Genomic DNA, 14828 nt, shown 5'->3' with positions numbered 1-14828 from the left:
ACTGCTGGTTTGATCAAAGCCGTGCACGTGCATGCGCAGTGCAATAAAAAATTGCTCTGCACATGTGCAGAACCAAAAGCAAGATGAGAAACAGTTCGGGGGCATGGCAGGCCTGGGTCACTGCTGGTTCCAGCGACCCAGGCTGCCAAACCACTACTGGTTCGGCCCACTACTGCTCCAAAGACCTTGGGAGTATGAAGACAGGAATGGGGCTCTGCTCTTTCTCCTCATTCACAGGAGGAAATGGGGAGGTGTGAGAGGGTGTGTTGATACATAACATGCTTTCTATTGTTGCTTTCAGGTCATTGCTGATGCATGCTTTACTTTGTTATTGTGAAGGGCACAGCAAGGCAGTTGAGCTACTGCCAGTTCATGCCATTTATACATTGTGAAGGGCTTTTAAGTTGCTTTGGATCAGAGGAAAATAAGTTGTTCTTCCTTTCCCCTGCTCAGAGCTACAGCAGTTCCTACAACATTTGTAGTTATTGTTTTCTCCATAATACAGGCATTAAGAAGAGACAAGAGATGGGAATATCAGAGGTAAAAACCCTGGAAACAAAATTGCTTCAGGCTTCCCCCACTGCCAACTTATCGTTAGCAGATTGTTTTACAGGTACATAGCCCAGCTGTGAACAATGCAGCTTTAATCCCGAAACAGGTAATTCTATTTCTGTAGCCAGCTGCAGCTGAGGCACAGATGAGAACCTGGGTGGAAATGGGATGGGGGGAAGGGAATGAAGAGAAGTACAGGATGAAGGACAGGGGCTTGCAGAAACCCAGGGGACTAATTGTATGAAACCTGAAAAATTCTGCTCCTGAAAATACAGAATCCCGATTCCTCATGTCCTACTTAAAGCCTTTCCCCTCCCTCCCAGGAGACTATAAAAAAACCTCATTTTGCAAACTCAAGCCCTGCACGGAACAAAGGCCTCCTGACCCAGTTCACTCTCAGTGAGGAAGTCTTGAAAACCAAGTTTTGGTTACGTCACATTATGGCAATATAGGGCAAAGTTATCCATTTCCCCCTCTTTCAAGGATTTTCCTTTTCTCTCTTTTTAAAGGTGGCAGTGGTCTCCAACCTTGGCAACTTTAAGACCTGTGGACTTCAACTCCCAGAGATTCCTCAACCGCAAAGCTGGCTGAGGAACTCTGGGACTTGTAGTCCACAAGTCTTAAAGTGCCAAGGTTGGAGACCACTGCTCTATGGCAGCAATCACCAACCACTGGTCTGCAGATCACTGGTGGTCCAGAAGAAAATTTTGGTGGTGCTCAGAAAAATAATTATTTGCATTTTTTATATTGCACTAAATACTATTTATCTTTTTAAAGCATTCATATTAGTGAGCCACAGGATTTAAAATTATGAATTTAGTGGTCCCTGAGGTCCGAAAGCTTGGTGACCCCTGCTCTATGTTCTCTTCCTCTTTGCAAGCAAGCAAGTCAGGTTGTTCTTGCAATAACCGTAAATTAATCACTTGCAATCAGCCTTGAAACTGGTTGAGTCCTGCCTATGCTTCTGGAGCTGCAGATTGCCCATTCCTGGTTATAAACAGAAACTCACACCCTGATTCTCTGTTCTGCTTCCCATCCCATGTTATATTTCTGGGCAAGATCCTGAATGAAATGACATGGCCCTAGACTAGACCATCCTGCCACAACCTAGTGCGCCTTTGATGGATAAATTTATATATGGGAATAGGCATTAGATTTTTGGGTAGGATTTGTAGTCCCAGTTCTTTTAGAGGGCATCTGGCTGGAAGAGGACTTACTGTTTCCATCAGATGTTATCTGGAAGGTGTATCTATATATGTTCATGTATGTACATGAAAAAAACAATTACTGCCAACCTGCCTTCCATTGAGGACCTGTACACTGCACGAGTCAAAAAGAGGGCCGTGAAAATATTTATAGATCCCTCTCATCCTGGACATAAATTGTTTCAACTCCTCCTACCCTCAAAACGATGCTATGGAGCACTGCACACCAAGACAACTAGACACAAGAAGTTTCCCCCCCCCCCCCAAAACACCATCACTCTGCTAAATAAATAATTCTCTCACCACTGTCAAACCAAGACTGCATTACTATTAGTCTTCTCATCGTCCCTATCACCCATCTCCTTCCATTAAAGACTGCAGGACTGTAACTTTGTTTCTTGTATCCTGACGACTTATATGGATATTGTTTCCTGATTGCTTATTTGTACCCTATGACTATCATCAAGTGCTGTACCTTATGATTTTTGATTAATGTATCTTGTCTTTTTATGTACACTGAGAGCATATGCACCAAAGACAAATTCCGTGTGTGTCCTATCACTTGGCCAATAAAGAATTCTATTCTATTCTATTCTATTCTATTCTATTCTGTTTTGTTCTGTTCTGTCCTATTCCATATACAGCAAGTTTTATTTTATGATAGCGATAGTTTTCCATCCAGACAAATGCTTTGAATTTAAAAATCATGTTCTGCAGAATTAGAAACCATTAAAGAATAGAAAAGCTAACAATTATTTTGAGAATTTAACAGGGACAGGACTAATGTTTTGCTTCATCTAAGCTGAAAATAATAGCATAGCACCTAAGACAATTTAACCAACCCTTCCTGTGTAGACTCCCACAGCTGATCCAGGCATACAGAGCAGATCCTCCCTTCCTTCTCTGTCTCATTTTCCCCTTTCAACCTCAAACACCCAACAAGGCTACCTCTCTCCCTACCCATCTCCCAACCCTTCGCCCCTGTTAACATTCACACCATATATCCTTTCCCAGTGACTGTTTTCTGGTAACCATCTAGGATAGGATATTTGGCATGCCTTGGAATTTAAATCTTGATATCATAAATTAGCCAAGTCTTTACTGCCTAAAGGAGGCTAGACTAGCTGGAAAAAGTGAATAAGAGAAGACATCATAAATGCTATTACATACAAAGATCCTAAATATTCACATGAAAAAAATAAAATAAAGCTTGTTTTCCTCCATATGGAGTTAGATTAAAAGCCCCATCAGCTCAACTAGGCATCTGGAAGACACTGAGCTGGGAATGGCTGACCTATTTGGATTATTAAGTATTACAAATCAGAAACTTTTTTTGCTAGATATTCTGCTAGCAAATTTATATCTCTGTGAAGTGCTTGCTTCCAATACATGTTGTATCTCCACTGCTTTTCAACTGCGTCATTCTTGACTCTTCCCTTTTCCCCTCTGTGATATATTGCTGACACATACAAGGCACTGCTTCCATTACAGCCAGAAGCAAATTTCCTGGAGACATTGCAAGGAAGCATGAGATATATTCCAGCTCAGACAAGTGTCCATTTGAGCTGCACTCAAATGTTTTGCATTGTCATTTCAGTTAAAGCAAATAAACTGAACCAGAGTTATCAAACAGGACTAAACAATGTAAAGGCTCAGATCAAAGTTAACTTTGAGGAGGGGGAAACATTGCTTGACAATAGCTTAATTCATAAACTTGACTGCTAGGTCAAGATAAACTTCAAGCTTTTGGCTGCAACATCATCAACAACAAAAACCAGCATATCATTTAATGTTTACTTTTTGAAGAGGGCCATTGCTTATATATTACTAAATACATACTGGAGAGAATGAGTGTTAAACAGAAGCTTCCATTGAGCATGGAAAAGCAGCTGTACAACATTTTGTAATACCCTTGAAATCTATTCTGAAGCTTTGGCTGATGCAAACTGCAGCAGCTAGAGCAGTTTTGGGAGCCCCCAGAATGACCCGCTGCTCCATAAGCTTCATTGGCTACTGGTATACCTCCAAGTGTAGTTCAAGATGTTGGTTATGACTTTTAAAGCCCTTAATATCCAGGCTACCAGTTATTCAATCATCCAACTGCCCTGCTCCAGTCAGTTTCTTGCTTCTGATGCCTTTAGATCTTATTTTATGATTAGTTTTAGGGGTTATATTCCTCCCAAAGTGTTTGGTATCTATCTTCTATTCTGTTTCAAGATATTTTAATCTTTGCCTAAAAACAGTTTTCCTGCAGCAATTCAAGCGCTGATTTCACTGGTTTCTGCTTTGTCTCTGGCCTGCTTTTAGGCTCACATATAAAACTAGAGCTAGCCTTCCAAATGGATCTATTTACTCACTGCAAATGTTGGACTATTAGCAAATGGCAGCTGTCCAGAACAGCATGGTCGATCAGACACACTAATGGGAAATCCTTGTGTAGTTTGTTCTCTTCCTGCAGAAGCTACAGCTCACCTACAGCTAAATAAGAACCACAATCAGAAATGCAATGTAACGTTTATTGATACAAGAGATGAAATTTGCAATCTCCTTAATGGGAGTTTTTATAAGCGAACCTACGTAATAATTAGCAATTTATATAGATTTTTCAGTCTGTTACATCAATGTAAGCTTAGGCTGATCTTCTGTTTCTAACATATAAATACAAATCCTTTCTTTCTGGAAGGTCAGGGTGGCATACAAAACCCTGTTCCTTTGTCCCATAGTATAAATGTACATCCTGGTCACATCTTTTCACAGACATGTCCCTATAACATTGCCTTCTCTTATCCCCAGCTAAAGGCAGATTTAAGTGGTCCTTAGCTGTTCTGCTGCCCAAGTATTGTTTTTCCCTTTAAGACAATGGACACCCACAAGGAATACATCCCTTCCATTTTGATCAATAGTAAGGCTGAGGTGCTGCTATGGCTTCACTAAATATACTGAAACACACTGTTGATGTTATCTAGTTATCTCCTTCCCATTTGCATAAGAATGGTAGAGCTCCATTGTTTAGCCCAGGGGCTGAGTCTCTGGCAACTTTGCTTTAGCCATGTACAAACCATTCCCTGACACAAGAACATGACTTCCTGTAGTGCATATTTACATTGACAGCCAGTTAATTTAAGCAACCATTTATCACAATTACACAATAGTGCTAGACTGCCCTGCTGTGAGCATTTTAATCCTGTGGCCCTTATTGGAATATACTAATGCTGAATGAGAGTGGAATGAAGGAACCAATTCCTTAGTCCATTTCTTTTCCAAGAAGAACCCAAGATGGTGGTATTTATTGGATAAGGAAGAAGAGGATAGAGAAAACCCTACATACACAAATTGTTTATTGGTCAGCTCCTTTGTGCCTCTGATTTTTCCCCCTTTTAACTGCGGTATTTCCAGCCTGAATTACAACAAAATGGAGGAGAGAAGGAAAGGCACAGAGAGGAATACAGCTATATGCTATAGCTAAGTAACCATAACATGAGAAGTCTAGTCCATAAGTACCTTGCTAGGGGAAATGGTAAAGATTTTCACCAATCACATATTGCCTATGCATACTTGGGCAAATAAATAGAAGGAAGAGGGAATGGCAGTGGGGAAGGCATATTTCATCCAGATTCAGTTTTCTGCCAACTAAAGGAGAGTGTGTGAATTTAGATTGCAAAGACCAGTAGTTGCTCTCCCCTACCATATTATCCTTGCAACAGCCTTAAATTAGATTCACATTAAGGACTGCTCCCAATTTTCAGCACGCTTTTTGAATTTGTATCATCCCATTCCCAGTACAAGGCTTTGGTTAGTCACATGGCCAGATAATCATAGTTTATGCTTAAGTAGGAATACACCAGATGGCTTCTTTGCTCAACCTGTGTGGCCTGAATATTGCCATTCCTAGGTTAAGCTTTAGCATACCATCTTAATATACATCTGACTGCTGTTGCTAGAGGAACAAACATAAAGAAACCCATATGTTATTTTCTAATTTTGTCTCCTGTAGTTAGTGATGGCAAATGTTGTGGGCAGGTGATATCCCATGTGTCACGCAACTCAGCAGGGTCTGTTTGGAGTTCTGCAGATAGGGGAGAAAAAGCCAGTTGCAGTTTATACTTAATTTTGTAAATTGTGGTAATTCAATTCTCCCAATTTCCTCCAATAATTAAAAAAATTCTAATATCCAGTTAGAGTATGAAACCAGATGAGTTTTATTGATTCACTATGCCATGTTGCTAATTGTTGAAATACAACTTTGCTCATCAGCATGAATGAAACCAGAGTCTATTAACAATAAAACAGCAACCTTAATAAGCATCTCAAATCTTTTCTGGTCAGCATTTTATTAGAGTGTTTTTGACTAATTACACTAAACATAGAAAGAAAATTGCTAGCAAATCTAGAACTTAGAAGGGGATGTACCATATTAAAGAGTTTCCAAACTTGATTTGTATATAGACTGAAACTGAAGGCACCCACCAATTCCTGTACACTTCCAATATTAAATCAATCTTTCAATTATTAAAAGCAGCACCTTGAAAAATAGTGAATACAGCAACTGAAACATTTCCTTTCTTTAGAAGGAGAGCTTTAAATTCGGGTTTATGACATGCCCCACATGTTTCTGGATTACTACTCACTAGATGTAATATAAAAAGAAATGGATTACTACTCACTAGATGTAATATAAAAAGAAATGACTGCTTATATTCATGAAATTATATACCATAGTATATTTTCAAAATTATTTCATCCATGCAGGCTACAGTTCCATCTCCTTTGCCAGCAACAGATAGTAAGATGCAATTCCTAGAACATTTTTCTTTTTACACTTTTCATCACATCTAAAATATTCAGATATACTGAAACTGCTTCCACAGTAAAAAAAATTTAGACATTGGAATTTCAATTGCTGTGTTAGCAGAATATGCTATAGCTAAGTAACCATAAAATGAGCAACCTAGTTCACATAACATGCAAAGACAATGGCTGACTCCCCACAATATGTGAAGCCACGAATTGTCTAACCCACTTTTAGCCTACTGTGTAAATGACAGTCCTCTGCAACAGAGATTCAAGATATTGGGAAGGTTGGGGCTTGCACTTAAGGCTCAGCAGGGGATGGAGAGAGAACAGCTGTATTAGGAAACAAAGTAATAATACAAAATGGGGAAGGAAAAATCATTCTATCCTTTTAGGATTTTTGAGGGTTTTTTTTTTGAGTGCGTAAAGATTTCCTAGTAAGACATTTATATCAGATACACATAGATATTTTTTTATTGCTGCAGGATAAACTATAATTAGCCTTCAACTTAGTGCTATTTGATTTCATTAGGACTACAACAGCCCATATTGTTATGTTAGGGAAAACTGGACTAGTTTTTCTTTTTTTAACAGAAGCGGTTACTTTTTTAATTTGATTTTTATCCCAACTTTATTACTTTATAAATAAAGGTAGTCCTTGACTTACAACAGTCCACTTAGTTATTATTCAAAGTTATGATACTGAAAAAAGTAAGTTACAACCGTTTCTCATACTTATGACTGGTGCAGCATCCCCATGGTCATGTGGTTTACATTTGGATGCTTGACAATTGACTCGCATTTGATACGGTTGCAGTTTCCCAGGGTCACGTGATCCTCTTTTGCAACCTTCTGACAAGCAAAGTCAATGGGGAAACCAGATTCATTTAACCATGTTACTAATTAAACAACTGCAGTGATTCACTTAACAAATGTGGCAAGAAGCCGTACAATGGGGCAAAACTTAACAAATTTCTCACCTAGCAACATAAATTTTGGGCTCAAATGTATTTAATAATAAATAAATTTAATAAATAAATAAATGTGGTTGTAAGTTGAGGACTACCTGTAACTCAAAGCAGCAAACATACTTGATACTCCTTGTTCCTCCTGTTTTCCCCATAACCACCAACCTGAGGGGAGTTGGGCTGAGAGTGAGGGACTGGTCCAAAGTCACTTAGCTGACTTTGATGCCTAAGGTGGGACTAGAACTCAGTCTCATGGTTTCCAGGACAACACCTACACTACACCACCAAAACAGCTATGATGTAGTGTATGATAAATATACAGTATACTAGTATAATGAAATGCATGACTGTTTACTTTTGGGGTGTATTACTGTTTCTCTGATTTTCTCTAGGGGTAAAAGTGACCATTTCTAAACTTGCAGAATTCCTGCTGCCTAATAAATTACAAGACAGGGCCCTTCTTTTTTAAGTCTCATGTCCACATTAATAATGTGGAATGCTTATGTATATTGAGTGGGTATTCAGCACAACTTGAGTGTTGGTTTGATAAGGAAGTTATATATGAAAACAAAAAAATTGTGGAAGAGGAAAAAGGCTAAACTACAAAAAATGAAGATCTAAAGCCAAGATGGAAGAGGACAACCAGCAGAAAAAGTTTGTATTCAATTAGTTACACTCCTTTTGCACAACCAGATGAGTATCTGAATGAACCTCCATTGAGCTGTTAACATTTCCTTTGGTGGGTCAATGGGGGAAAATACAAATACACACACACACACACACACACAAATTACCAGCTGGCAGTTGGTTCTCTACCTTGATCACATTTGCTGTTTACTACAACCAAACAAAATAAAAATTACAGCCAAAAAAAAAAAAAAAAAGATGGGGAGGAAGCAGACTGTTTATAGGGGGGGAGTGGCTAAGACATCACTCAAAGCCAGAAACATCCCAGAACACTACCATGTTTCCCTGAAAATAAGACAGGGTCTTATTTTCTTTTGACCCCCAAAATAAGCACTTGGCCTTATTTTCAGGGAGGTCTTATTTTCGAGGTGCAGGAGGCGGTGAGCATGGTCACCTCATGGCTGCTGCTATATCACAATGTTTTGGGGGAGGACTTATTTTTTGGGGGGGAGCTTATTTTAGCACATCTACTCAAAAGTTCTATTGGACTTATTATCTGGGAAGGTCTTATTTTCGGGGAAACAGGGTACAATTGCTAGATTGAAGACAAGCATCCTGGGGTTCAGAACAGGAGTTCCATACAAGGTAATGGTTGCTCTACAAAAGAGTTTTCTCATGAGTAGAGATTGAGCTGTTTAATTTGCAGAGGTAGCTCAGTTTTGAAGACTATTAGGACTTTCATGACATTGAGGGATACGCTAGGGCAATGCCAAAGACATATCAGCATGACTCTCACACATGGAAGAGCTTCTTTCCATTTTCTGGAGATTTCCAGTAGCCCAACTAGTGTAATGGAGCAATAGAGTAACAAATATTTTAGGGAATAACAGAAAAGGAAATTAATATTGACATGTTGACATACTGCAAAGTAAGGATTATTTCTTGGGTAAACTGGACTTTGTCTGAATACACCATTTCTAGTGCATGAGTTGTCTGAATTCAACATTTCTAGTTCATATCAAGAATCTTGATATGAAATTACAGTATAGGGCTTATTGCAGAGGCACTCAGTTTAACTCTGAAAGCGCCTGGGTTTACTGAACCCATTCTCTTCCCACTTCTCAAAGCTATTGGGATGAATGCATGAAGTGAAACAACTGAGCACTGACAGCAGGAAGAGTTTGACATCATCTCCTTGCTCCCCAAGTTATTCATTACTCTGTTGACTAGTTTCTAGGCAACCTTGAGAAAGGGATACTGAGCTCCATTTTTTATAAGCTGGCCAGCTGCTGAATCCCATTCTCCCATTAAAGATTTAATGGGCAGTATATTCTGGAGCCAGCTAATGCAGATTTCCTGTCATTTACTTGGTAACAGATATGTTCCCTCCCCCCTTAACTTCTTTAAAAAGAATGATGGAAGGAGGCCAGCAAGAGTAGGCATCTTCATCTCGGCTTTGAAATATAAGCTTGTTCATGTGACTTTAAAAATGCATAGCCACACTTCACCTTTTGCTGCTGAGACCTAATAAAATGCTAAATCTAACCATAATTTAGGAGAAAGTAATAGAATGCTGTTTATTTTAAATTCTGGGTTGTTTATTAAGTGAAGGCAGGAATTCCATAGTACAGAAGCACGCTTTGCAGCTCCTCATATCTGGTACCTAGATGAGAAAGGAGTCACTCAGAGCATTATCTTCAACTTAAGAACTTTTGCAGAATTTTAGGAACATCTCAAGGAGTCTCAGAAGCATGATCACTGTTAAATTCTGTTCAGGAAATCTGTGGAAAAAAGATATCAAAGTTGGGAGTGAAATTTTATAAGGTCACCCTTATAGGTTTGATATGGTGGCTACATATAGTTCACAGCTAAAGCCACATTGGAATTAGGAACTTATGGTCTACAACTGGTGTGCTTATACAGGTGAAACTCAAAAATTAGAATATCGTGCAAAAGTTCATTTATTTCAGTAATGCAACTTAAAAGGTGAAACTAATATATGAGATAGACTCATTACATGCAAAGCAAGATAGTTCAAGCCATGATTTGTCATAATTGTGATGATTATGGCTTACAGCTCATGAAAACCCCAAATCCAAAATCTCAGAAAATTAGAATATTATATGCAATCAATAAAACAAGGATTGTACATAGAACAATATCGGACTTCTGAAAAGTATAAGCATGCATATGTACTCAGTACTTAGTTTGGGCCCCTTTTGCAGCAATTACTGCCTCAATGCGGCGTGGCATGGAAGCTATCCGCCTGTGGCACTGCTGAGGTTATGGAAGACCAGGATGCTTCAATAGCAGCCTTCAGCTCTTCTGTATTGTTCAGTCTCTCATCTTTCTCTTGGCAATGCCCCATAGATTCTCTATGGGGTTCAGGTCAGGCAAGTTTGCTGCCCAATCAAGCACAGTAATCCCATGGTCATTAAACCAGGTTTTAGTGCCTTTGGCAGTGTGGGCAGGTGCCAAGACCTGATGGAAAATGAAGTCAGCATTCCCATAAAGCTAGTCTGCAGAAGGAAGCATGAAGTGCTCCAAAATCTCCTGGTAGACGGCTACGTTGACCCTGGACTTAATGAAGCACAGTGGACCAACACCAGCAGTTGACATAGCTCCCCAAATCAAGACTGTGGAAACTTCACACTGGACTTCTAGCATCTTGCAGTGCGTGCCTCTCCATTCTTCATACTCTGGGTCCTTGGTTTCCAAATGAGATGCAAAAGTTGCTCTCATCAGAAAAGAGGACTTTGGACCACTGAGCAACAGACCAGGTCTGTTTTTCTTTAGACCAGGTAAGACGCTTCTGACGTTTGTTGTTCAGGAGCGGCTTGACAAGAGGAATATGACATTTGAAGCCCATGTCCAGGATTCGTCTGTGTATGGTGGCTCTATGCACTAACTCCAGCCTCAGTTCACTCATTGTGAAAGTCCCCAACACTTTTGAATGGCCTTTTCCTAACATTCCTCTCCAGGCTGCCGTCATCCCTGCTGCTTGTGCATCTTTTCCTTTCACGTTTCCTTTCCACATAACTTTCTATTAATGTGCTTTGATACAGCACTTTGGGAACATCCAACTTCTTTTGCAATTACCTTTTCAGGCTTTCCCTCTTTATGGAGGGTGTCAATGATGGTTTTCTACACAACTGTCAGGTCAGCAGTCTTTCCCATGATTGTGATTCCTACTGAACCAGACTGAGAGACCATTAAAGGCTCAGGAACCCTTTGCAAGTGTTATGGCTTAATTAGCTGATTAGAGTGGGATACTTTGAGCCTAGAATATTCTAATTTTCTGAGATTGTGGATTTGGGGTTTTCATGAGCTGTAAGCCATAATCACCACAATTATGACACATCACAGCTTGAACTATCTTGCTTTGCATGTACTGAGTCTATCTCATATATTAGTTTCATCTTTTAAGTTGCATTACTGAAATAAATGAACTTTTGCACGATATTCTAATTTTTCAAGTTTTACCTGTAATTCTCATGAGAATTAAACTTAAATTTCCTGGAATGCAGAGAGGGGGAAATCCCTACTAATAATTCATGATTACTATACATGGAAGAGCACAATCTATGGTCCTACAGTCAAATATCCCTTGCTAGTGATATAGGTTTTCTGATAAATACTAACCATACCAATACCTGTATGAAACAATACAAGGACATTAGAAAACATTTCTTAAAAGGCATATGCTTTTGAGCCACAACTTTGTCAGAAACATAGGATGAGGTTTAATTCAAGAATGCTTGCACCTTTGATTTTTGTCTGAAAAGGTACCACTTGATTCATTGTTTTGTTACTAACATGATTCTCCTCATATAATGTCCATTTTTATAAATCTATAGGGTTTTTTTTCTACTTAGGTGAAGAGACAGAAGAATATACCCATTGCGTATAGAAGATCCTAGTCAATTCTTGGCATATAGGATGACTTGATAAACTGCATGAAACCTGGGAGACACTGTTACTTGGATTTCACATGTACAAGCAAGGTCCAAAGTCTAGCCTAGTAGGTAACATTAAAGGAAAAACACATTTTTAAAGATTGGCAATATGGGACCCAAAAAAGGATTCCAGAACAACTTATTGCAGCAAAACAATGTATTATGCTTACTTACAAATTGAATCAGGTAATAGATTTGAGTTAGAGCTTTGCAGCAATTATATCTCATCCTATATGGATTCATTTTGAAAGTCCTAAATTGTCTGGAACAGAAAGATTTTGTCAAAAGCAGTACCTGATCTCAATTGCTCTGCCCAAATGTCTTTCCTGGAAGGAGACAATTTCCTGCCTAGTTATCATATTAGTAAAGTGCTCAACTCCTGGTAATTGCATAGAGAAACTCAGTTTGAGAAGTGTGCTTAGTTCTTTTTATTCATTTAGCTGTTTGTATGGTGTTTTAATCTTGGAATCACTTATCAATGTAAAGATGTTGGATAATTAGCCAGAGAAGCATTTTAGAACTTGTAAAGGCCTCTCTTGGAATTTTCAGGAAACAGCTTTCTTAAGGATGGTTATGTTAGAATTGGCACATAAATCTCTATGCTATAATAGCAACCATGAAGAGTAATAAATTATCCAATTTATTGGGACTTTATCCAATCTGGGACCTGTTAGTTCCGAGAAAGTGATATAGCTCAGTGAAAAAGCATCTTCTTATTTCAAAGGGATTTATGTTTGTATAACATCTCTGGACAGGGCTAGAGAATCACTGTCAACACAAATATTTTGCTAATAGGCCTGACTTCTTAGCATCCTCTTCCTATATAAAAGGTGTGTTTCTTTGTTAGAAAACATACCACACTCCATCCCTTGACTCTATCTTCTAAAATACAGGAATCTATGTTTATTTTATAAGATGCAGATTAGCCATTAGCAGCAGCTGCTTTGGAGACCAGACTTCAGTATACAGGCAGTTCCCCGGGTAAGAACATCCAATTTAAGGACAACCCTTAAATACAAATGGGCTGCCTGTAACTAAAAGTTTAACCACTGAGGCTGTGCAATCCTTTTAGGAACTGCTGAAAGTATGTTTTTAATTTACAAATGGTTTTCAGTGGTTCCTAAAAGCACTGTGTGGCTTCAGCAGTAAGTCAGCTTAATAACACCATTGGCCATTTTTAGTAATATGCCATCTGTCTATGAACTATGAGTTCCAACTTACATTCAAATTTGAGTTAAAGATAATTAGCAACTGAACTAGTTCTTAACTAGGGGACTGCTTGCTTTCTATTAACCTGTATAATGCCAACATGCACTACCACTCAAGACTGAATTTGTCAATTGCACCCAAATAAAATATATGGAAGGAGTGAACTTCAAGAATAAAGCTTTGAGTTCCAGGACTTCCTTTTTTCTCCGAATTTTTTCAGAGAGATCCCTAATCTTCCAGAGAAAATACAGATACCATCTAATGGAATATAGAGGGGGGAATCTAATACATTCATGTAGATATTGAAACCCAATAAAGGGTATTGAGCAAGCTTTCCTATACCATCAACAAAACTAAATATGGTGAATGTATGTTTCCAGGCAAATCAGAAGCCTATTAATGTAAAAAGAAAGGCACATAATCACAGTCAATGCTCTTTTTAAGAAATTATCTCAGCTTTTTTTCTAAAATCCAGCAACACTATTTGCTCTAAGTTTGAAAATGCCAGTGATGCTGGAATGCAAATTAGCTACAACTAAAATAACCAATTAATTTAAAAGTAGGTATTTAGCTAACTATGAAGTCTATCAATTTTTGCATAAAATGTTTCATACAGATTTAAACTAATTGTTTTAATAAGATGTTTCTTATTTTTTGAAAGCAGAATAAACTATGTTCTATAATTATCTGTACAAACTGGCAAAACAAACAACATAGCAACACAGGTCTTCAAAGAATATCTGGAACAGGGTTGTCAAACTCCTGGCCTGTGGGCGGAAGCGTCACAGATTGGCCACACCCACACCATTTTGCAAAGGGGAAAAAAGTACCAATTCATCACGTGACGCCACTGTGACGTGAGTTTGACATAGAGACACCACCTTTTCCTAAAGCCTTTTACAATCCTGCAATATAAGCAATCATCACCGAGATTTTAGTGAACATTTAAGTCAGGGGTGAAATCAACTTACCTTCACTACCAATTCACAAATGTCAGCACGTGCAGAGCATCAAAAACGGGATGTGAAGACGGGTGGGTGGAGCTTCCCACCACCATCACTTTGCCCGAACCGGATAGAACCGGCTGAATTGAACCATTGATATAAGCATGAAACCCCTCCAAGTAGTCTATACACACACACTTTCTCCAAATATACTTACTTTAAATCTTTCTGTGACAACTGGCAATTAAAAACCATTATATTATTATTTTGTTGGTAATTATTTTTAGGTGCTACTGCTTATCTCTAATCCTTAACAATACCACAGGAAGACACTTTAAATCTGCAACACCATTGTACATCCCCGGATTAGACAAATTTACAAATCAAACGCACAACGATAGTAACTGATTAACAACATTTTACTGAGACCTGTGATTTCTACATTATTTTCACTTAGGATATTATACATTGATTATCATATGGGTGCCTTTAAAGCAGTTTTCTACAGAAATATGATAGAAAGTTCATTACTTCAGTGTACTTGAACAAAAATAATCTAGAACCACACAATAGTAC

The 14828-nt window shown here is 38.5% G+C and overlaps 1 long non-coding RNA gene across 1 annotated transcript; it reads right to left on the bottom strand.

Moving 5' to 3' along the window:
• Positions 1-9089: 9089 nt before the first annotated feature.
• LOC116503564 lies at positions 9090-14333 on the bottom strand. Its single transcript, XR_004254720.1, has 2 exons — positions 12041-14333; positions 9090-9924 (listed from the first exon to the last, which is right to left on the bottom strand). It is a non-coding gene; the product is annotated as an uncharacterized LOC116503564 (long non-coding RNA).
• Between the last annotated feature and the right edge of the window lie 495 nt (positions 14334-14828).

Source organism: Thamnophis elegans, chromosome 2, assembly GCF_009769535.1.
Source record: "Thamnophis elegans isolate rThaEle1 chromosome 2, rThaEle1.pri, whole genome shotgun sequence".
NCBI classification, from domain to species: Eukaryota; Metazoa; Chordata; class Lepidosauria; order Squamata; family Colubridae; genus Thamnophis; species Thamnophis elegans.
This window is presented reverse-complemented; position numbering and strand designations above follow the sequence as displayed.